The sequence below is a fragment of the Myotis daubentonii genome, chromosome 19, assembly GCF_963259705.1.
Source record: "Myotis daubentonii chromosome 19, mMyoDau2.1, whole genome shotgun sequence".
NCBI lineage: Eukaryota > Metazoa > Chordata > Mammalia > Chiroptera > Vespertilionidae > Myotis > Myotis daubentonii.
In genome coordinates, this window is record NC_081858.1 from 4,143,710 (window position 1) to 4,166,232 (window position 22,523).

General features: G+C 50.5%; 1 protein-coding gene across 1 annotated transcript in view; it reads left to right on the forward strand.

Annotated features, from left to right (window-relative positions):
* GRAMD1B (GRAM domain containing 1B) overlaps window positions 1-22,523 on the forward strand; it is a 245,349-nt gene that overhangs the window by 42,698 nt on the left and 180,128 nt on the right. The gene's annotated exons all lie outside the window — the stretch shown is intronic.

Consider the following 22,523-nt stretch of genomic DNA (forward strand, 5'->3'; position numbering starts at 1 on the left):
TGAGTCAATAATGTATCAATATTGGCTCAATAACTGTGACGAATGTACCTGTGAATGTAAAATGTTAATAATGGGAAAGTTGGTGTGGCGTATACATGAACTCCATGTATTGTCTTCACAACTTTTTGTAAGTCTAAAACTAATCTAAAATTTATTTAAAATAGTTATATTTAAATCAGTTCATTAAAAAGTAAGGTGAGACCCTCTGGCTTGGAAGGAAACTTAAAAACCACCTGGTCCGGGTGTTTTTAAATATTTATCTCCTTACACAAAAGCACTTTTTTATTTTAAAAACTCACTTGATTTAAACAAATGAGTGCGCGGAAGTCCAGCTCTTTGCACATCAGTGTGGGTGTGCTTGGCGGGGGCGGGGCGGAAGGGGCGCTGCGCTCAGTCGTCCGGCCTCCTCCCTCTTGGCCGCCTAAGCCTCCGGAGGAACATGGAACCCCGGTGGCAGGGCCCAGCTCGCCCCTGGGACCCCAATCTATCCTAACACTACAACGGCACCCCCGCCGGGAATCGGCTGTTTATGTTTTTATGACTTTTTAAAAATATTTTTACTGATTTCAGAGTGGAAGGGAGAGGGAGAGGGAGAGAGAGTTAGAAGCATCAACGATGAGAGAATCATTGATAGGCTGCCTCCTGCACGCCCCGACTGGGGATCGAGCCCGCAACCAGGGCATGTGCCCTTGACTGGAATCGAACCTGGGACCCTTGAGTCCACAGGCCGAGGCTCTATCCACTGAGCCAAACCAGCTAGGGCTGTTTTTATGATTTTTTATGACTGTTATGATTCCTTGCATTTTTTTTTAACATTGGGTCAAAATCTGTTTACAATGTATCTATTGGCTTTAGTCTCATACAGAATCAATGTCAAATAGAGTTTTATTCATGGTGGTGTTTTATTTTTGGAAGACAGACACTTTTCCTCTCCCCACCCCATGGCTCATGGCTGATATAGCTTCATGCCTGTTGCCTTTTTATTGAACCTACCTTACAACCTGGCTATTCTCACAGTAGCTATTTCAAATGTTCTGTACTCCATTTTGCTCAAACCCATAATCCCACCCCTAGCTCCATTTTATCTCAGCTGGTAAATCCTTAGGACTACTTTAGAAATAAATTAGAAGTGCCCTAGCTGGTTTGGCTCAGTGGATAGAGCATCGGCCTATGGACTGAAGTGTCCCAGGTTTGATTCCTGTCAAGAGCACATGCCTGGAATGAGGGCTCAATCCCCAGTAGGGGGTGTACAGAAGGCAGCCAATCAACGATTCTCTCCCATTCTCTCTCTCTCTCTCTCTCTCTCTCTCTCTCTCTCTCTCTCTCTCTCTCTCCCTCTCGCCCCTCTCTCTCCCCCTTCCTCTCTGAAATAAAAAACAATATATTTTTAAAAATTTAAAAAATGTAAATTAGAAGTCATGCTATAAGGAGTCCTTCAACTTCTTAACTGTATACCTAGGAGCTTACCTGCACCTCTGCTCTTCTTTTCCCCTCCCCTCCTGAGTTCCCATCTCCTGTCTCAGGCTAATTCCACCATCAGTGTTTCAGATCTGATCACCTCCTGCTTCTTCAGACCTTGTCTAATCCACTGCCCCTTGGCAGCTGCTCCTCACTGAAACGGCTCTTGTCAAGATGACCGAAGTCCTTCTTGGCATCTTGATTTTACTTAATTCATTCTTTTATCAAATATTTACAAAGCACTACAATGCACCAGACACGGTACTCTGCAGTGTGATCCGCCAGTGAAAGGGGCAGGTGGAGTCAGTGTTTGAGCATGGGGCTGGGGGATTTGGGGAGGAGAGGTAAATAAAGGAGCCAGCAAATGCAGGCAATGTCAGGGGATGGCTGATAAATGCAGAGTTGAGAAATGAATCAGGGTGAGATGGAAGGTTATTATTTTAACTAGGGTGATCGGGGAAGTGCTCTCTGAGGAGGTGGCATCTGAACTGAGATCTGAATAAACAAAGGACTGCACCATTCTTGGATCCGAGGAAGAGCATGACAATCGGTGGAAACAGCAAAGACAGTGGCCCAGAGTTAGGAGTGAGGAGTTATATTTGAAGAATGAGCAGAAGACGCGTGTATATGGGTCAGAGTGAGCACATTAGGAGGGTTAGGGTTAGAGTGAGATTAGAAGAGATGCCAGATCACATGCCTTTGACCTTTGAAGCACATTTTTGATTTGGCTTCCAGATTTTTCTCCTGCTTCCTTGCTATTCCTACTCAGCCTCTCTTGCGATCCTCTCCTCTGCCTGTCCTTTACGGGTTAGCATTTGGCAAGGTTCTATCCTAAGCCGTCCTCTCTTCTCTCTGGACATCCTGTTCCTGGACAGGACACAGAGCAGCCACTTAATGAAGGTTATTTGATTCTGGTTACTTTGTGTTCCATCTCCATTCTGTTAACTCTTCTCAGGCCAAACTCTGGTTTGTCTATAAATCAATTGACTTGTGACCCAATGTTCACATATGATCCGACCAAGCAAAGATGAAAATGGGATTCTCTCCTCATTATAGTTAGGTTCTATATTCTAAAAATGTAGTCTAAATCTGTGACTTAGTCATCGCTATAGCCCTAGTGCCTAGCACGGCGTCTGACTGATTGTTGAATGAGTTTACGAATCCAATGAAGAAAGGCAGGATTCATGTGTCGGCACCCAGATCATAGTATTGATTAAAGATGAATATTACTCTCACCACATGCGCGTGCTCCCAGAGATAAATTGCCAGGCCATCACAGGCTCTCCGTGTCTGTGTTACATTTCATCTTGTTTTTTTGGCTCATTTTCCAAGATTTCAAGACATTTAGGCATTTTGCTTCGACCACTGCAATCACTTTTCCTCTGACTTAGACAAGAACACATTTTGTATCTTCAGTTCAGTCACTGATGAACAGAGGAGGCCAGGGACACAGCGAGCCCTCCAGATAATGCGATAATTTCTAAACCCTGCTCTATGACTAACAAGTGTCTTTTGAAAATAATGGAATCATATCATTTGGATAATAAAGGAACAGTGGATGTCATTAGTCAGGCCTGTGCATTCTGCCGAGGAGGAAACCAACACTCTCACATGTTAGGTCATTTCAGCAACATCACAGTTAATTAGGGGGGCACAGGGAGGAGGGGCCAAATGCCCATCTCTCTAAGTTTCCGTGCGCAGTTCACTTTCCTTATTTCCTTCTCATTTCTGTAGTTCGCTATGTGCTTCTCTGTAACAAGCTGTTCCAAACCTCCACGGGAGGAGCTTAAAACAATAATAAAGATTTTTATCGCCCAGTTCCTTTGGGTTAGGAATTCAGAAGCGTGGCTTGGTGGTCCTGCCTTAGGATCGCACATGAGACTGTGGCTGGCTGGCAACTGCAGGCCTCTGCGGCCGGCTGGCGCCACGGGTGACGCTCGCAGGGCTCCCGAATTCGTGCTGAACACGACGGCAGTCACTCGCCACACACACCTTCCCACGGGCCAGTCTGAGGGTCCTTACAACATAGTGATCCAAGAAAGAGCGAGCAAGGAGGAAGCCACGGTGTCTTGCCTGAGCCAGCCTCCGCCATTTCTGTAGCATCGCATTGGTAACACGGCCAACACCACTGCGTGTGGGAGAGGACCACGTGGTGGACGCCGCGAGGTGGGGAGCACTGGGGTAGCCCATGGGCTGCCGGTCATGCTTGGCCAGCACCTGAGTTGAGGCTCTTTGTTTTTGCCCAGGCTAAAACGATACCTTCTGAATGACTCTCCTTCTCTATCTAATTTCCTTCTCTTTTGAGTACAAATCCCATGGAACTGCCTGATGAGTCTTGGTAAAATGTGACTCTGATGATATCATTCTTATTCTACCCCTTTGCCCTCTGTTCTTTTTTAAAGCGTTGAAAGTCTCATTGTTGCTAAGGTGACCATATAATTTATTATCCAAACCCCAGGACTTTTGAGAGTGAAACGAGGTGCTCTTAGCAGTTATGCAGGCTCCAGCGATGCGGGTTAATACGGCCTGGAGACACCAGGACGATGGCCATCCTCTGCCTACCAATTACAGGCAAGAGCATCACGCTCTCCACGGCTGTTTTCAGAGCGATGACAGCTTTCCGTTTCATCGGTTCTCTCTCTGACCGTCCGTGGTGGCATTTCTTCTTCTCTATCCAATGATCCTACTTTGTGTTTCCCTTCCTCTCTAAAATCAATAAAACATATTTTTAAAAAACATGTTGTAGAGCCTTAATACATTTTAGTTTAATGAAGTTCTGGAAAAGAAATCTTCTGGAAGAAACTCTTGATCTTCAGACTAAGAAAGGCCTTTTCTATTCAAAGTGGTTTTCTTTCTGGGCTGCAACCCAGATAGAATTAAACAGTGAAGTTCTGGAAATGTATGGAGGGAAACAGTGGGCCTTGTTTTCCTTGAAGTCTTCAGATACAACGAAATGATGTCTGGACTCCCTGCTCAAGGAAAGAGTTCACTTTTACATCGTTTCCCCTATTTGCCTGCCTTCCCCAAAAGACAAAGGAAATACCAGAGCTTCCCTGGGTGACATGCGGGTTTTACTTATTATCCAAGAAGTCAAATATGCTCAAGTCGTGAGTGCCAACCTTGGCTGCACATCAGAGTCAACTGAGGATTGGTTGGCACTCAGATGTCCCAGCTGCACCTGACGGAGGAAATCAGGGCCTCTGTTATTATTAGTATTTAAAGAAGGAATCTTTTACAAATCCCCACCCAAGGATATGTTTATTGATTAGAGAGAGACAGAGAGAGAGAGAGAGAGAGAGAGAGAGAGAGAGAGAGAGAGAGATCAACCAGCTGCCTCCTGTTAAGGAGAAGGAAGAAATAAAGGGGAACCTGGAGAGTAACAGCCTCATAAGACGTTGACTTCCTTCATGGACAGGACTGCACTCAGGTCAGGAGACCTGCAGTGGCTGAGAAACTGGGAGGCAGCGAGAGTCGGAGGGCAGTTATTTGGGGAGCTGGCGGGGTTGAGGGGGGGTGTTCGCTAACTATCGGAGTGTAAAGGGCTTCTGAAATGGCCAGCGGTCTTTTTTCTTTTTAAATATATTTTTATTGATTTCAGAGAGGAAGGGAGAGGGATAGAGAGATAGAAACATCAATGATGAGAGAGAATTATTGATCGGCTGCCTCCTGCACACACCCTACTGGGGATCGAGCCCACAACCCGGGCATGTGCTCTTGGCCGGAATCGAACCTGGGACCCTTCAGTCCACAAGCCGACGCTCTATCCACTGCGGTCTTGTTGCCTGTGCGTCCCTGCCTGTCTGGATTGTATTTATAACGAGGTGTGTGTGCTTTTCATTGAGAGAGTAGACAAATCACCTTTCATTCCTCATGGACCTAAGGTTGTGTTCTGGGTGCTGATCCTGGAGTGCTGCAGGGGTTGTACCAGGGTCGGGGTGTGTGTGTGTCGGGGGGGTGGGGGGGCCTTGGTCCTAAGAGCACCCACGACTCCACAGGAGTCCTGACTGCAGCTGCCTGGCTGGGACACCGGGAGCTCAGCTAACCCCTCATATCCATTTTCCTCTCCTGCCTTCTCATTGTGACAATTAAGTGACTCATCAGCATTCTTAGTGTAGCATCTGGAAAACAGGAAGTGCTCAGTACAAGGTGGTTAGATAATAATAATACTGGTTATTGTTATGATCACCCATCTGGTTATTAGGATGCTGCCGGTGTGGATAGAAGTGAACCAGAAGGCAGATTTCTTCTTTAAAAGAGGAAAACAAGGTGGCTGCACAGAGCGTAGCTTCACAAGCCTTCCAGCTAGCCCTCCCCAGTGGACGCCCACTGGCCGCGTCGCCTTCTCCATTCACTCTTCCTCCTCCCCACTGAGCACTCAACCAGACTTCCACCCAAAGCCACTCTCCTCCCTCCTCCCTGAGCCACTCTCCTCCCTCCTCCCTGAGCCACTCTCCTCTCCTCCTCCCTGAGCCACTGTCCTCACCTCCTCCCTGAGCCACTCTCCTCCCTCCTCCCTGAGCCACTCTCCTCCCTCCTCCCTGAGCCACTCTCCTCCCTCCTCCCTGAGCCACTCTCCTCTCCTCCTCCCTGAGCCACTTTCCTCACCTCCTCCCTGAGCCACTCTCCTCTCCTCCTCCCTGAGCCACTCGCCTCCTCACCTCCTGCCAGAGCCCAATTGATCAGAGCGTGGTCCCTACACCAAAAAGGTTGCGGTTCAAACCCCAGTCGGGGCATACTTTTTTTTTTTGGTTTTTTTTTTTTTTTTTTGGTTGTTCGTTGTTTTTTTGTTTTGTTTTGTTTTAATATATTTTTATTGATCCCAGAGAGGAAGGGAGAGGGAGAGAGAGGTAGAAACATCAATGATGAGAGAGAATCATTGATCGGCCGCCTCCTACACGCCCCACCCTGGGGATCTTCTGGGGATCGAGCCTGCAACTCAGGCATGTGCCCTGACAGGGAATCGAACTGTGACCTCTTGGTTCATAGGTCAACACTCAACCACGGACCCACGCCGGCCCGGCCACTTTGTCCTTTGCGAGCTCGGGCCCGGCGCCTGCCGCACTTCCCAGCTGGACTGCGCCATGGCGCTCCGATGCGCTGTGTTCTCTGTCCTCCTTGTTAGTGCAAATCGGTTTAGGACCCGGAAGCCTGAGCTGAATGGATCTGTGGGCACGGTCGTGGGTGGAATTGTTTTCTCCTCGGCGAGCACAGATGTCTGACTGTCTTTTTGTGATCTGTTGATGCTCAATGTCTAGATTCAGCAATTCCTTGGATGTTGCAAAATGCTGTTATTCTATCACTTCTTTTTCATTTATTTGTTGGAATTCTTTTAAAAAGAGGTGTTTACTCTTAACAGCTATGTGTTTATCTAGGGTTGTAGTTGATAGAGGGGAGGAGGATAAATGCTCGATTCTTTTCCTTTAGTTGTCAGATTTCAACATAGTGAGTGAATTCCTTGAATATTTGAAGGGACCATTGAAGGTGACCAATTAATTTCGTTGGTTTTTTTAAAATCTAATCTTTCATTTTAAAAATGGGGTAACTAAGAGCCGGAGAGCTTAAGTAACCGACTCACCATCACACAGCACATCGGGGGCAGAGCTGTGGGAGAGTCCTGTGCTCCTGCCGCTCGGTCCCTTTAACCTTCCCCCTCCAGGAGCAGGGCCCAGACCGAGGCGCGAAAGCGGCCTCTGGGGATCTCCGGAAGCTCTGCCCAGCTTCGCCCCTGTGCCCTGAGCCCGGGGAGACTCACGGGCAAGGGCCCGGCGGCCTGCAATTTGTGAACTGCTCCTGAGAGGGCCGAGTTGCCAACTCAGGAAATTCCGCCTGGTATCAGGGAGCCGTGGGAATGTGCCCAGGTTGCTATGGGAGGCCTTCAGCCCTGGCTGCCACAGAGCACCCCACTGCCAAATCAGAGCAGAAAGTTCCAACCTGTCAATTAGAAGAGAAATAGGGGAAACCAGCTCCCACCATGTTAACTGAGAGAGAGAGGGAGAGAGAGAGAGAGAGAGAGAGAGAGAGAGAGAGAGAGAGAGAGAGAATATTTGGTAAAGGAGGTTTGGGAAATGGAGGAGAAAATGGTGAAACAGGGTTAGGAGAAGGGAGAGTATGTTTTAACCCTGTGCATGAGAGAGAGAGAGAGAGAGAGAGAGAGAGAGAGAGAGAGAGAGGCTGTTGCCTCCTGAGGACTGCTGAGCAGCCCACCTGTTCACACCTACTTATGTAGCTGATGACCTCAGACCCACGCCTGTCCCGCTCTCCCCTCCCAGCTCTGCTTCCTGCCACCCCTCCCATCCCGCCTGCCTGGCTCCTGGCTGGGGAGGGAGAGTGAGGGCAGCAGAGAGGCTGGTGCGAGATAAGAACATGCTCTTTTATGTAAGGATGGAAATGTCTGCTAACGTGTGGCTTGGAGAGCCAGTCAAGGACAAGGACAAGGACGAGGACGAGGACCAGGACCAGGACCAGGACCAGGCTGCTGCCCTGGCCTGGTGTGTGATCTGAAGCAGCCTGTTGTGGCTACCAGGGCCGGAAAAGAGAGTCCCTTGGACTGCACTCTGGGAAGCAAATGAAACTTTAACGGTGGGATCTTTGGCCGCGGGTGCCGAGAGGTGGGCCACTCCCGCGTCCCTTGGCAGAAGACGCCGGAGAACTTCAGCCTGTACAGGGGGAGAGGTGTGGTGGGCAAGGTGCTGCAGCGGAATGTGCTTTTAAATTTCAAGTTGTGAGCTTAATTTAGTGAGCTGGGATTAGCATATCATAAAAAATGGAATAAATAGACAATAGACCAGTGTGCATTACAAGAAACCCTTTTTAGTGTTTCGTGTGGGGGTGGGTGGGTGGGTGTGTACCATGTCATGTATATTTTTTACTGTGAGTCACAGCCAAGAACTTTGAACATCATTGCTATTTTAGGAAGTAGCAGGGGTGAAAACTGGGATTCAGCAAAGGCTCTGCCATGAAATTGCTGTGTGACCTGTGGCCAGTTGTTGAACCTCTCTGATCTTCATTTCCTCATCTGTGAAGTGAATGAATGAAAGGAACCAAAGGATGGGATCAGACTGATGATTTCTAAGGTTCCTTCCAGCCATCAGGTTCTGTCGTTTCTAAGATAAATGAGAATTCCACCTGTTTTCCAAGGCTGTCAGGAAGGAGATGCATCCTCTCCAACATCCCCGATTTCCACTAGGACAGTGATGGTGAACCTATGACACGCGTGTCAGAGGGGACACGCGAACTCATTTTTTTGGTTGATTTTTCTTTGTTAAATGGCATTTAAATATATAAAATAAATATCAAAAATATAAGCCTTTGTTTTACTATGGTTGCAAATATCAAAAAATTTCTATATGTGACATGACACCAGAGTTAAGTTAGGGTTTTTCCAAATGCTGCCACGCCAAGCTCAAAAGGTTCACCATCACTGTACTAGGAAGAACCTTTCCTTTGGGGTTAGTTCACTCATCAGTTCACCAAATATGGGTTGTTGTGTCCGACACTGTTCACGGCACTATACACTTCTTAGTACAGACTCTATAGTGTAGACTCAATAGTATACACTCTATAGTATAGACCCGTGGTCGGCAAACTGCGGCTTGCGAGCCACATGTGGCTCTTTGGCCCCTTGAGTGTGGCTCTTCCACAAAATTCCACGTGCGGGCGCACGTACAGTGCAATTGAAACTTCGTGGTCCATGCACAGAAGTCGGTTTTCGGCCTGGGCAAGTCTATTTTGAAGAAGTACTGTTGATATTTGGCTCTGTTGACTAATGAGTTTGCCGACCACTGGTATAGACTCTATAGTTTACACTCTACAGTATACACTCTATAGTATACACTTTATCGATAGACTTTATAGTACAGAGAACCAACAGTGGAAACATGCCCTGCACCTGTGGCACTTCCCCCGGGCCTGTGAGGCAGTGGATTTTTCATTTGCTGCTCATTGGAAACAAAAAGCAAAGCTCACTGAAAGCCTTCTGTAGGTGGGAGAGGAGATTTATTCATTTTCGGTCATTGGTTTGGGACCCTGAGTTTGTCCTTCTCTGAGGTGGATGTCCTCCTGGAACGCTGGCAACACAGGAAGCCGTGTCTCACGCGGGCAACAGGCTCTGTGACCTCAGTGAGTCAATGTATAATGGAACTCATTTACCACAGGCTCACTGGTATAAACAAGAATTAAATGCCTACAGCATCTCATTAACTTTATGATGGAACAACTTGAACAAATCGTTATTCAAAGGCGTACATGGAAGGGCTGAAGGGCTTCTGAAGGGCGTTTACCCTCCGAAGGGTAACGGGCCTGATAACCCCAAATAGACAGAAACCTGAATGTTCCGGGCTGGAAAAGAGAAGCCCATTCCCTGGAAGGCAGGTCACTCTCACAGGTTCGCTGTCAGCTCTCTGACGTGTCATCTGCTCTAAGGAGAGAAGAGGAGCCTCCTTCCAGGACTCCGGGAACGGGGCGACTCTTCTGGCCCAGAGGCCAATGACTCATTGTTTGAGGGAAGTGTTGGGTAAAACGAAGCCCGCAGACTCTTGGCTACTTGATGCTTAAATTCCAAGCATTGGGAGTGCTGTGATGGCCAGGGATCCTTAATCACCCTGGCCACTAGAGGGCGCAAGACCTGGCTCCGAACCACCCAATGATTTGCCATTTCTGTCTAATTCAGTGGTCGACAAACTCATTAGTCAACAGAGCCAAATATCAACAGTACAACGATTGAAATTTCTTTTGGGAGCCAAATTTTTTAAACTTAAGCTATATAGGTAGGTACATTGTTATTAACTTAATTAGGGTACTCCGAAGGCTTAGAAAGAGCCACACTCAAGGGGCCAAAGAGCTGCATGTGGCTCGCGAGCCGCAGTTTGCCGACCATGGGTCTAGTTAATAGCCTGGCAAACAGGCAGGTAAAATGACCTTGTCAAAGGCAGTTGGGCCAAGTCAGAGCCCCTGAATGCCAAGGCCATGAGCAAATTGGTAGGCTGACACTTGCCTCTCTCATCTCCCAAAAGTAAGCCTGCGGTCTGTTCTCTCTCTCAGCAGGTGCCTACTGAGCTCTGCTCGCACCCCAAGCACTGAGCCGGACTCTGAATCCGACCTCTGTCCAGGCACAGCCTCTGCTCTCGGGAGCTCACAGGCCAGGTTGTTCCAGAGACAAGAGGGAAATGGCTCGTTGCCCTCAGTGGTTCCCCGGGACCCTAAATCCAAAGTTAGGGAGCTGTGTTCTATAGTGAGCCTCCAGTTCTAGGCGTTAGGATCCCAACCTTAGCCATTTCAAGTGAGAGCATAGAGACCTCTGTGACTGGGATTTAAGGCAGTGGATTCTTGATGCTAAACCCTGGCCCACCAGCTGGAGCTGAAGCCAGGACTTTGCTGGTTAAACCTGCAGCGGAGACCAGTTCTTCTGGGCCCACGCTTCCTCAGCTGCTCTCAGAAAAGGCCAGGCCCTGACAGAGAGCCCGTGGCAGGAGGAAAGTGATGGGATGAGACACTGCCCGTGCAGAACCCCAGTTGGCACTTTGCCATCCTCCCTGGTTGTCTGCATAGCTCGCTGTTTGCCACCCCCCACCCCGCCACCTCTCTTAGTTTGTGCAGACACGGGGTCTAGGTTATGTTAAAACTAGTATTGTAACCCAGTAGGCAGTAATTGTCCAACCAAGGGGTCAGATTTTATTGTATTTTTTTTTCACAACAAATTGACCTAGTGAGTAAATGGACGCCATGTTACAGCTCACTGCTTCCTAAGGAAATGGAACGCAATGGGGGGAAGGAGGGGACCCGCTTCTCCAGTTCCAAACCTTTGCACCAGGGGGTGCTGTCCATAGAACAAACAGGGAAGTCTGGCGGGATCACCTGCTTGTTAAGGCACCGATGGGCGCGAACATCTATGTTCAACGGAATCGCTGGGAAGCAGGGAATCTGCCGGGCCACTTGCTGAGCCAACTGCCCGCAGCACAGACACTGAGGCAGCACCAGGCCAGCCTCTGAGGACAGCGTGCTCTCCAGTCTCAGCCACTGCGGGAAGAGTCGTGCTGCTTCCAGAACACCCACATGAAGGGCAGTAGTGCCAGTTTCAGAGGCCAGAGGTGATGAGGACTGAGCTGGTCTGTGATGCTGGCCCTCTTTTAAACTTTTTTTCTGGTATTTGCCCAGAGGCAGCCCTGATTAGAATAATCTCCATCAAGAGCTGGAGGAAAAGGAAGGTTGGTCCCGTGATTTGGTAACCGGGACACGTCTAGGTAGTGAGAAGGCCGGGAGTTGTCTTACTCTCCACATAGCCACGGGGCAGGCACTCCCGATGGACAATCATGGCCGTTTGGGAAGGGCGCGCTGGCTGGAAAGCCTTCCTCTGTCTCTCACATGGTGCTCACGGAGTCTTTTGGATTTTCTGGTCCTGTCCTCGCGTCTGCAAAGGAACATTACCCTGTCCTGTTTCCCGTGTGGAGGTGTCGCACCAGCGTATTGCTCATCTGTGTCGAAGTGCGTCACTTACCGCGGTCTGTGCAGACGTGGGTTTTGTGTGGGGAGCTACGCCTGTGTCTCGCCTGACCTCTGAATCCCGTTTTCACTGAACGTTTACCTTTCTCAGCTGGTCCACCTGCTTCCCTGTCCTTCCCGGCCCTGACACCTAGGCAGGAGTTTCCGAAAATAAGATCACTTTTGTCGACGGCTTATTTGTCTTTGGTTTTTAAAATATGCCCACTGGACAGGCCTTTTGGGTGTGGAGTTATCATAGCAGCTTACTCACCTGCTAGCAGACATGCCGGCTTGAAACTCCAGGGCCTCTGCCTGCGGCTGCCGTGGCTTCCGACAACGCCGTCCCTGGGAGAAGAGGCCTGGCCCTGCCTGCAGAGCTGGTGACTCAGGTGCCCGAGAGCGTAGTTCCCAGAGAACAAACGAACAACAATAACAAAGCCCACGACACACAGCAGCAAAGCAAGAGGCTTTACAACATTTCCCTCTTCTTTCTCCAAATGCGGCTCCCTCACTTTCCTTCTCTGCCAAGGACAGGCAGGTGATTGCGTCCAGTTTGTTCTGAGCTGTGGTGGAGTTAGAATTACTGAGTCACAAGATCAGATTTTAGACGTGGGTTCTCTATTTTCATGCTTCCCTCTTGGACTCCACCACGAACTAGTAAGTTCAGGAGGTCAGGCCAACGTGGGCAGGACCAGGCCCTCGCCCTCAGGATTCATGGGGACAAGGAGTTAATAGAAGTAGAAGATATAGGGGGAAAGGGCGGAAGGATATCTCACTGAGAAAAGGAGAAAAGGTGGAGGGGAGAGTGATGGAGTCAGGATGGAGGGGGAGGGGGGAATGTAAGGGTTGAAGGAGAAGACCCCTTTCTCCAGCCTCCTGTTGAGCCAGAGCAGAAACGAATACTTTAGAGCAAATCAGCTGTGCCTGCCCGCCCTCGGTTGCTCCACGTGTGGCTCTAAGATAGCCAGCCAGTCCAGACTCCATCGTCCCCCATTCTCTGCCGACACAAGAACCCAAAGCTGCTGGTCCTGTCCCAGCCAGCAGGGCGGCGCACGCCAGTCCTCTCCTGGAGATCTAGAGCATCACGCGCTCACTCGGGGTTGAGGAAGGGCAGGGGAGCCCTGGAACGATGCTGGCAAAGAGAACTTCCAGGCCCCTCTATGGAGGGAGAGGCTGAGGTGGAGGGATGGGAGTGGAGACAGTGGCGTTGGAAGGCAAGGCTTTAGGTCTGACACTTATTAGCTGAGGGGCTTCTAGGCAGTGCTCCGTTTTTTACCTGTAAACCACATCTCCATCTTCATGCCTACCTATGGTTATCCAGTAACGGCTGCAAACCCTACAGTGCCCTGTGTATCTTTGATGGCACTTCCCACTGTCTTATGTTTAAATAGAGGCCCGACGCACAAAATTTGTGCAAGAGTAGGCCTTCCTTTCCCCGGCTGCCAGCACCAGCTTCCCTCTGGCACCTGGGACCCAGGCTTCCCTTGCAGCCCCAGCTTCATCCGGAGGTCGTCCAGAAGGACATCTGGTCTAATTAGCATATTATGCTTTTACTAGTGGCCCAGTGCACAAAATTCATGCACTCGGTGGAAGGGTCCCCCAGCCTGGCCTGTGCCCTCTCACAGTGCAGGAGCCCCGATCACCCCCCCCAAAAAAAGCAATCGATCACCCCAAAGAGGTAGTCCCCGCCCACCCATCCGGGGTTCCTCAATGGATTGCCCATTGAGGTAGGCTGGAGCCGGGTGTACATGGATGCACGGGAACCCCGGCGGAAGACACACAGAGCAGCCGCCGGGACCCGCCTCCTCCACGCGAGGTGTTGGGGACTCTCCGCTGGGACCTGCCTCCTCTGTGCGCACAACCATCTTGTGACAGCGTGAGGGTATCATGGCATCAGGGCGGGACGACCACATAGGCTATTATTAGTATAGGTTATTATAGATATTAGAATAACTTATCTTCCATAGTAGGTTATGTGCTCAGGGAAGGCAAACACAGACTCATTACCTGGCGTGGCACCTAGAACATGGCAGGCATAACAAACATCTGCAAGTGAGAGCTATGAATCCAATGACAAGGAAGGGAGGGCTTTCTCCCAGCCATGCTGGTCGCTCTCTAGAAGCCAGAATGCGGGCCTGGAGCAGGTCCGCTCCCAGTCAGGCTTGGTGTGGCGTGCCACACTTCCCCGGAGACTGAGAAATGCCTGGGGACCATTTGCACATCCTAATTTTTTCATTGTCAATCAAGCAATGAACTCAATTTTAACATATTTTTAGATTAAACATATTGTAATATCTTAGGACAAATGAAAAAATGAAATCTATAACGATCCTACTGTCAGGGAAGAAAGGTTTCTCCTCTGTCTTTCTGGGTCCTTCTGGCTGGTTTAAGAATTAAATTGACATGAGACAGATTAAATGGAGAAAGTAAATTTAATTTCATACCTATGGGAGTTCCACAAGAATATGGGCCCCCCCAGGTCAGGAAATTGGGGCTCATAGCGAGTCTGGACTAAGAAGAGGTAGGAGTCCGGGACTTCACAGGGGAAGAGGTCATTCTAAACTGTGGAGATAGAAAGACGGACGTTCGGTGAGTAAATGCTTGCCGGCGACGCAGAGACAGTGGGGCAGAGAGAGGCCTTGCTCCCACGAGCCCTTCTGGGCTCCTTCCTGTCTGCTGCACCTAATTCATGTTACACTGTTGTTATCTGTGGTGAAGGGGGACCTATCCCTTCTCAGAATAGGTCCCCCATCTAAATCCTTTTAGGCAGCCCTCACCGGTTTGGCTCAGTGGATAGAGTGCCGGCCTGCAGACTGAAGGGTCCCAGGTTCGATTCTGGTCAGGGGCAACTGATTGATGTTTCTCTCTCATCAATGTTTCTAACTCTCTGTCCCTCTCCCTTCTTCTCTGTAAAAGAAAAATCAATAAAATATATTTTAAATAATAATACTAATAAATAAATTATTTTAGGCAGGTAGGGGGCAGGTCAAAATTTCTTCTTGAGTCTTTGTTTCCTAAAAATAAGCAGCTTAAGATGATCCTTATGCCAAAGAGACTTATGCTGGGTGGCAAAGTCCTGCTTCTTGATGCCACTCAGTGTAACATAGAAAATTACACCACACACACACACACACACACACACACACACGCAGTTGTAATGTTAGTGTATGTGCGATGCCATTCCACTTGCAGCAAATGGATACAAAAATAACCATAAACAATTTAAATATGTAGTAGATGTAAGCTTATATTTTTAAATAGCTGCATTTCCCCTCTAGGTGAGAATACCATAATTTTCTAGTCATTCCAAGGTTTGATATTTTAGTTGTTGCCAACTTTTCACTGTGAAATAAACATTCTCTCTTGCATAAGAAATAATTATTTGTACTGATTTTAGAAGTCTAAAGCAATTTGTTGATTACGTTCCACGCGGGGCACTTTACTTGCAGTGTGTCACTACCTTTTTACAGCCATGAAGTGTGTGTTATGCTTCCCCTTTTGCACAGGAAGAAATGGAAACCTAGGCAGTCAGAGCTTGGCTAAGGCACGCGGCAGGTGAATGTAAGCGAGGGCTTTTTCTCAGATCTGCCCAACTCCCAAGCCCCTGTTCTTCCAAACCACAGATCTCTTAGGAGCAGGACTGCGGGGTCAGAGGAATTACTAGCTTAGGGCTCGAACTCCATGTCTCCAGGTTGCTCTCCAAATGCTCTGTGCTATCCTATAAAGGTCCAGGCCGTGAGTGTACAATTTCCCCTTTAATATTGTCCGACTTCATTTTTTAAGCTAAGAAATTCAAAGACCCACAGCCACTGTTTTTATTACCTTATAGCACTGCTTTTACTCCGAATCCACCTTGAACTTGAGTATGACCTGCCTGGCACAGAGCATCAATTACATGACAGTCTGCCCAGAGCTCACCTGTTCCTGGGTTCAGCTCTTCCTCCAGGGTGAGGCTTGTGGTTTCCTACCTCCACACCAGAGCGGAGGGGAGTTACACCTCCTCCTCTGTTTATTGTCACCCCTTTCATGGCCTTCATCGCTGAGAAATGCAGCAAAGCACGTTCTGTGGAAATGAGAGGCAGGCATTCTGCTCCCCTGTCTCCCTCCCTGCACCAGCGGCAGCTGGGGCGAGTGGCTCAAGTAAAGAAACGATCAACCAACATCAGGAAGTGTAGCCATGAGAGAGGGGGACACTGGAAACTTCCACAGAACCCAGGGACCACATTCCACTCTTTTCTTTTGAAATTCAGGGGTGAGTTTCATGTCCATTAAGTGCATGGGAGGGGTCAGAGAGAGAGCTTGGGGCCCCCTCCACGGGTTCCTCGCTGAAGAGCCACAGGACCCGTGTGATGAGCGAGGCCCCTTGAACCTCTAGCTTCTGCCCTTTGCTCCGCTGGTCAGGCGGGGCTGTGAGTGTTTGCTATTAAAACAGTCTCACTTCCGGCCCTGTGGTGCCCGTGAGGGTTCTACACATGCACACATACAACAACACACTCACTGCCGCTGCAGTCGCTCAGCCAGGGGTTAGGTTGGTATCTTGTTACTGAGGCTTGTTTGGGGTTGTCTCTTGCACCCGCCTCTTTTGTAAGCTTTTGAAACAAATGAAATGGTTCATCTCTAGTTCAAAGAGGATTTTCCCTGCCGCTGACTGTGCTGTAATATAGCTCAGGCAAGGCCTCGCGCTCCGAATGCAGCGAGTCTCCGCAGTGGGTGGGGGCTGTGTGCCCTGCGCATGTCCCCGGCATTGGGGACAATTGGGGACAGCCCTTGCCTTGGCCTCACCAAGTGCTTCTCCTGTAACGAGTGGGGGGGGGGGGGGATCACCTTTAGAACGAAAGCCCAGAGCCCGCCTTCTGACTCCTGTGGAGTGAGAGGGAGACGGTGACGGAGGCAGAGCCCTTCCCTGGGAGGGAGCCATGACGCCTCCTCTTGCTGTTTCCCTAAGAAATCCGAGGTGCCGAGAGCCCAGCGTGCCACTCACGCTGGTAACAATAACAATGACAGCCATGCGGTCATACGTGTACCATCTGTTACCATTTCCCACCCTCCCTCTCCCACGGGTCTTAACATAAACCCACCTGCATTTCAAGCTGTTACGTTAACCTAGTCTTGACGCATCTCCTGTGTGTGAGTGGAGAGCTACTGGAATTCATACATTAGGGGGTTCATACATGAGCCTGTGGGACACTGTGCAGAGTGGGTCTATGTTCTGAGCTGTGGTGTGTGTCACGTGTCTGTGCAATCAGACGCCCCTTGCTACCCCACGTCCATGATGCCAGCTGTGGGTACATGCGATGCTATCACACACGATTGCAGGCATGAAATAACATGCCGTGGCCATATCCCAGCACTTACATAGACGAGGGGCTATGTGAAGTGCTTTCTGTGTAGTGTCTTGTGTACTTCTCACCAGCCCATGAGGTGGGCACTGTGGTCATCCATCTCATTTTTCTCATGGGCTCACTGAGCCACTGAGAGGCTAATTAACTTTACTGCACGGTGGACCTAAGGTTTAACCCAGACATCTTAATTCCAGAACACTTGCACTTAATTGCTAGTCACACTGTCTCCCTTGAGGAAGTGAATGAATATCCTAAGTTTAACATAATTGGAAAATGTGCTGTAAATGTCACGGATGTGCACATGTTTGCCAAGCTTTGGGAGCCCATATGCTCAGGCTATGTATGTGCATATTTGCATTGATCTCACACAGGTCCCGCGATGGTGCTAGGAGCTCATGTGGTATGCACAGTGTGGGTGTATGAGTGAGCTCTCAAATCTGGACCAAGATGCTGCCATTGAAGATCAAGATCATTCCGCAGGAGAGGAGAGACAGGCCAGGGTGGGCGAGCCGCGCTCCGGCTCAGGTGGCCCCCGCGCGGTGACTGCTCACCTGTGTGCCCTTAGGTGACCTTCCCAAGCCTCGCCTCTTCTCATTTGAAAGTGGGGAGAGCGAACGGCTCACTAGGTTGCCTTGGAGAGTCGCTGAGATCACACCGATCCCAGTAAGTGTGTGGTCACTGTTGGCTGCTTTTATCATGATTACATTTGGACATTGGTCTGATTTAAAGAGAAATTTCCCGCCTTCCGCATAGAACCTGTGCACAAAGGCTGCTCTTTGTGACATTTCCCCTCGGAAAACAAATGGTTCCTGCACCTGCACCAAACACTTGCCCCTGCGAGGTGCTTAGTGCCAGTAACACGGAACAAGTTCCTTTGCGTGAGGGGAACGTAGGAGGACGCAGTTAGGGAAACAGTGCCAGGAGGCACGGAGGAGGTTAGCCTTTAGAAGTGTGTGGTCACCTCTGTAAACCTAGAACTGTTCTTTTCTAAATTTATTTTTCAATTACAGTTGACATACAATATCACACTAGTTTGGGGTGTGCGATGTATTGATACGACTGTTCTTCCAATAAAGTTTAGTTTTAAAGAGTATGTGATAAGCCCTGGCCGGTTTGGCTCAGTGGATAGAGCGTCAGCCTGCAGACCAAAGGGTCCCAGGTTTGATTCCGGTCAAGGGCACATACCTTGGTTGCAGGCTCCTCCCCAGCCCAGGCCCTGGTCGGGGTGCGTGCAGGAGGCAACCAATCCGTGTGTTTCTCTCACATCGATGTCTCTCTGTCCTTCCCTCTCTCTTCCACTCTCCCTAAAAACCAATGGAAGAGTATCCTCGGGTGAGGACTAAAACAATAAAGGTGCTGGTCAGAACTGGGTCCCGCAGCAGCTGCCTAGGCCCCGTCTCTCGGCTCTGCGTTCACTCCGGAACCAGCCCTCCTGCGGCTGCCTCGGATGGAGGCCGCCGCTCCCTGTGACATGGGGAGCCTGAGCCCCGCCCCTGCCCCCGGGCAAGGCCAGTCCTGGAAGCAGGCCAGGGAGGGACTCTCAATTAAGCAACAGAAGGGTCTGCGATAAGGTGTTTCTAGACCCAGCTCTCCCGCAGTGAATGGATTAGCTTCCTCTTTGTAGCCCAGCAAACAGCCACAGAGGAGTTCTTGAGCCTCGTTCCTCATCTATGAAAAGTGGGGCTGGCTTCCTAAGGTGTTTTCCCCTTTGGAACGGAGGTGGAGCGGACAGACATTCAGGGGGAAGGAAATGGCTCAGTGGGGCTTCGCCGGGATGGGCGGGCGTCCTGAGGACGGGCGGGTGGGAGAGAACGGCTGTTTTCCGGGCGCAGGGAGCCCTGGCACCGAAGCGGCCTGAGAGCCCTGAGGGAGGCTGGGAATTCGCTGGCCTGGAGGTCTGGAGGGAGAGGGTGGCTGATCTGAGACCTCAGCAGTAGGCGAAGGAGGGTCGGTGAAACGGTTTCTTCAGGGCTGATAGCTAAGCAGCCGTTCCCAGAAGCGTTCTTGTTCCTTCCGAGAGGTGCTCCCTGAGAGCTCCCAACGCCCGCACCAAAAAACCTGCGCTTGGCTGGTCAGGAATGCGAGTTCCGGGCAGAGTCCGTCCCGGGGTCTCTCGGGGCTCCTGTGGGGCAGGCTGCGTGCGGTGATCACGGGGGGGGGGGGGGGGGGAGGAGTGGCCATGCCAGAGCTGTCCCTGAGGGCGCTGGGGCAGGTGTCCCCAGGGGGCAGGCTGGGGCAGGAGTCCCCAGGGGGCAGGCTGGGGCAGGAGTCCCCGGGGGCAGGCTGGGGCAGGCGTCCCCAGGGGGCAGGCTGGGGCAGGCGTCCCCGGGGGCAGGCTGGGAGCTAAGGGCATTGCCTGTCTCTCCAGACCTGGCCTGGCCTCGCTTCCCATTCCTCACCCACTTCGGTCTCAGCTGGGACTGAGCTTGTGCGCCGGGCCCAGTGGTTGGTGACCGATGGCAGCGAAGGGCGGGGCGGGAGTCCTGTCTGGTGGCCTCTGTGGTCGGAGGGAGGAGGACGTTGGGAGGATGTGACAGAGGGTGGCCTCTGTGGTCGGAGGGAGGAGGACGTTGGGAGGATGTGACGGAGGGTGGCATCTGTGGTCGGAGGGAGGAGGACGTTGGGAGGATGTGACAGAGGGTGGCCTCTGTGGTCGGAGGGAGGAGGAAGTTGGGAGGGATGTGATGGAGGGTGGCAGGTGCAGCGCAAAGGCCGTGCGGGCCGTGTGTCCGGCGTGTTCCATCCCACGAAGGACTGTTTCAGTGAGCGCGGAGGACATTCCAAAGGAAGAGAGCGGGAGTCATAGGGGACAAGGAGGGCAGCGACAGCCTGTGGGGCCTGTGGGGAGCCGGGAGCCTGTGGAGCCCCTAGAGCTTTGGACCGGAATTGCCCTCCGGAGTCCTCTGCTCTCACCGGGGAGCAATCCATTATCCCCAGCTCAGTTCCTGCTGGGGCTGGGGCGTCGCTGGCATCGCTGCTGTTCTGCTGCCCTTCCTTTGGGGGCTGTCTGGTCGCTGGAGGAAGTGGCTCTCTCTAAGAATGTTGTGTGTGAGGGAGGGAGAGCGGAGGAGAGAATAGGAGGGAGGAGAAGGGGGAAGGGGAGGGGAGAGGGAGGAAGAGGCTGCTCATGTTCACCTTAATGAAGCCTTCTGTGAGCTAGGATGCTAGTGGGGTCTGCCTGCAGGACTGGGGAGGTGGGGAGGTGGGGAGGCGGGGGGCGGGGGGAGGGCACTGCATGCTGACTGGCTGCTCCTGGAGTTGAGCTGGGAGATGCAGTCACGGTGGATGGGGCCCAATGTGCTGGCTCCAAGGTCCAAGGACTCCAGAGCCAACTTGCACAGAATGTGATCATGCGAGCAGACTTTGCCCTGCCTGGCAGGCGCTAAGCCACTCCTTACAGCATCCTGGACACAGCCCGCGCTGCGCTGGAAGCTGAACGAGAACCCGAGACCATGCAGAAGTGACTTTTAAAGGCCTTTCAGTGCTCGCTAAGCCACCGTTTCGGCAGGGGTGGCAAGCCTCATTTTAAGCAAGCCCCCTTGTAAGAGGCCCGCGGTCCCTCTGCTGTGCGCTTGAGGGGCCACCTGGAGCAGCGGGGGGACAGCCTTGAGTGACAGGGGCCTCCTCCAGGCAGCACCTGCAGAGCCCTGCTGACGGCCTCAGATCCACAGGGTGACTTCTGAACAGGTAAGAGGGGTTAGAAACACTTAGGTACAAATGAGGAATTAGAACTACACCGACTTTATTTGTTGCAAATGAGGAACCGCTTAGGTGGCCCGAGTATGCCATAGAAACATTTCTTGCACGAGTTCTGCTAAATAACGGGGATGGCGTTTCTTTTTAAAATATTTAACATTCAGTAGGAACCCCCAAGAAAGCTGATGCCAACTTTGTGGCATGTTTTACTTAAGGAACAAATGAAAACTGACTGAATTAAACAGGGAAACCAAGTGCATCCGTTTGCAGCATCATAATCCCAAATATTAGTTCATTTGCCGAAATGCAAATCAAATTAAAGTCTTCACCACAAGTGACAGAGTCCGTTTGAATGGGACTGGAAATTATGTTTTACAGGAAATTAAGATAGACTAACACAGTGGAGTGGAGAAAACACTGGTTTTGGATTCAGAATACTGGGTGTCAATGTAAGAAACACTCAAACCTGTAGAGAATTTTTGTGAGTTTATTTGAGCCAACTGTCAACAATTGCCAGGAAGCAAAATCTCAAGGGGTTGAGATGATGCTCCAGAGAACCGCCATTTAGCTCAGCGGTCGCCAGCCTCTTGGACCTCACGGATCAACAGTGGTCTGTGGACCGACAGTTGGTGACCGCTGGTTTAGAAGATGTAAGTGGGTTACATGAAATCCATTGGTGATAGGCTAGGAGGCAAGAGAAAGCGGGGGGGGGGGGGTACCTCGGGAATGGATAAAAGTAAAGCGATAAACACACAGGTGGGTACAGTATATTTAACAGTCAACAATGACCAGTGACAATGAGGGGATTTGTGGTCTCCCTGATGCCTGTGCTTGGAGGCGTCCTTTAAAAGGAAATCACTTTGACATTCCAAAGGTATGTTATCCTCGATGCTAACAGACAGGCTTAATGAAGGTGCAAATTGCCTTTGTCAGGGAAGGTTCCAGCCTAGGACATGACTCCCCACCATAAACTGCTTTTGGCCAGAGAGTTTCCAGTTCAGACCCTCCTCTGTGGTTCCTTTCCGTCCCCGCGTTTGTAAGGCCACCTGAGCTGCCAGGTCTAGTGTGTGGCCCCGTCTCATACACGGGGATGTGAATCACATCTTGATGCCTCAAGTTCCCAAGCAATCCGGGCCTCGGTTTCCTTACCTCTAAAATGGGCGAAATGACCCTTACCTGGTAGGTCAAGTTTAGGACTTTTATAAGGCCTAACTGAGACAATGCAGTGCGTGGCTCAAGAGATTTTACCGAAGCAAATTTCCATTTGGCTCAAGTCCTCGCTACTCTCTCAGCTTTGAACTGGAAGGGTGAGAGCTTGGGAGTTGATCACTGACAGACACACTCTATTGAGTTGTGCACAAGTCAAGCAGCACTTCATGCATCAGGGAAAGTTCCCAAGGAAAGGAATTCTATTTCCAAAGCAAGGAACCGTCCTGTTCTATCTTTTGTGCCAACCTCCAGGGTCACATGTTGGGGTTCGTTCTAGTGAGTATTCGTGTTTGATTAGCTACTTGTTCTGTGCGGGCTTATGAGGGAATTAGATGCAGAAAG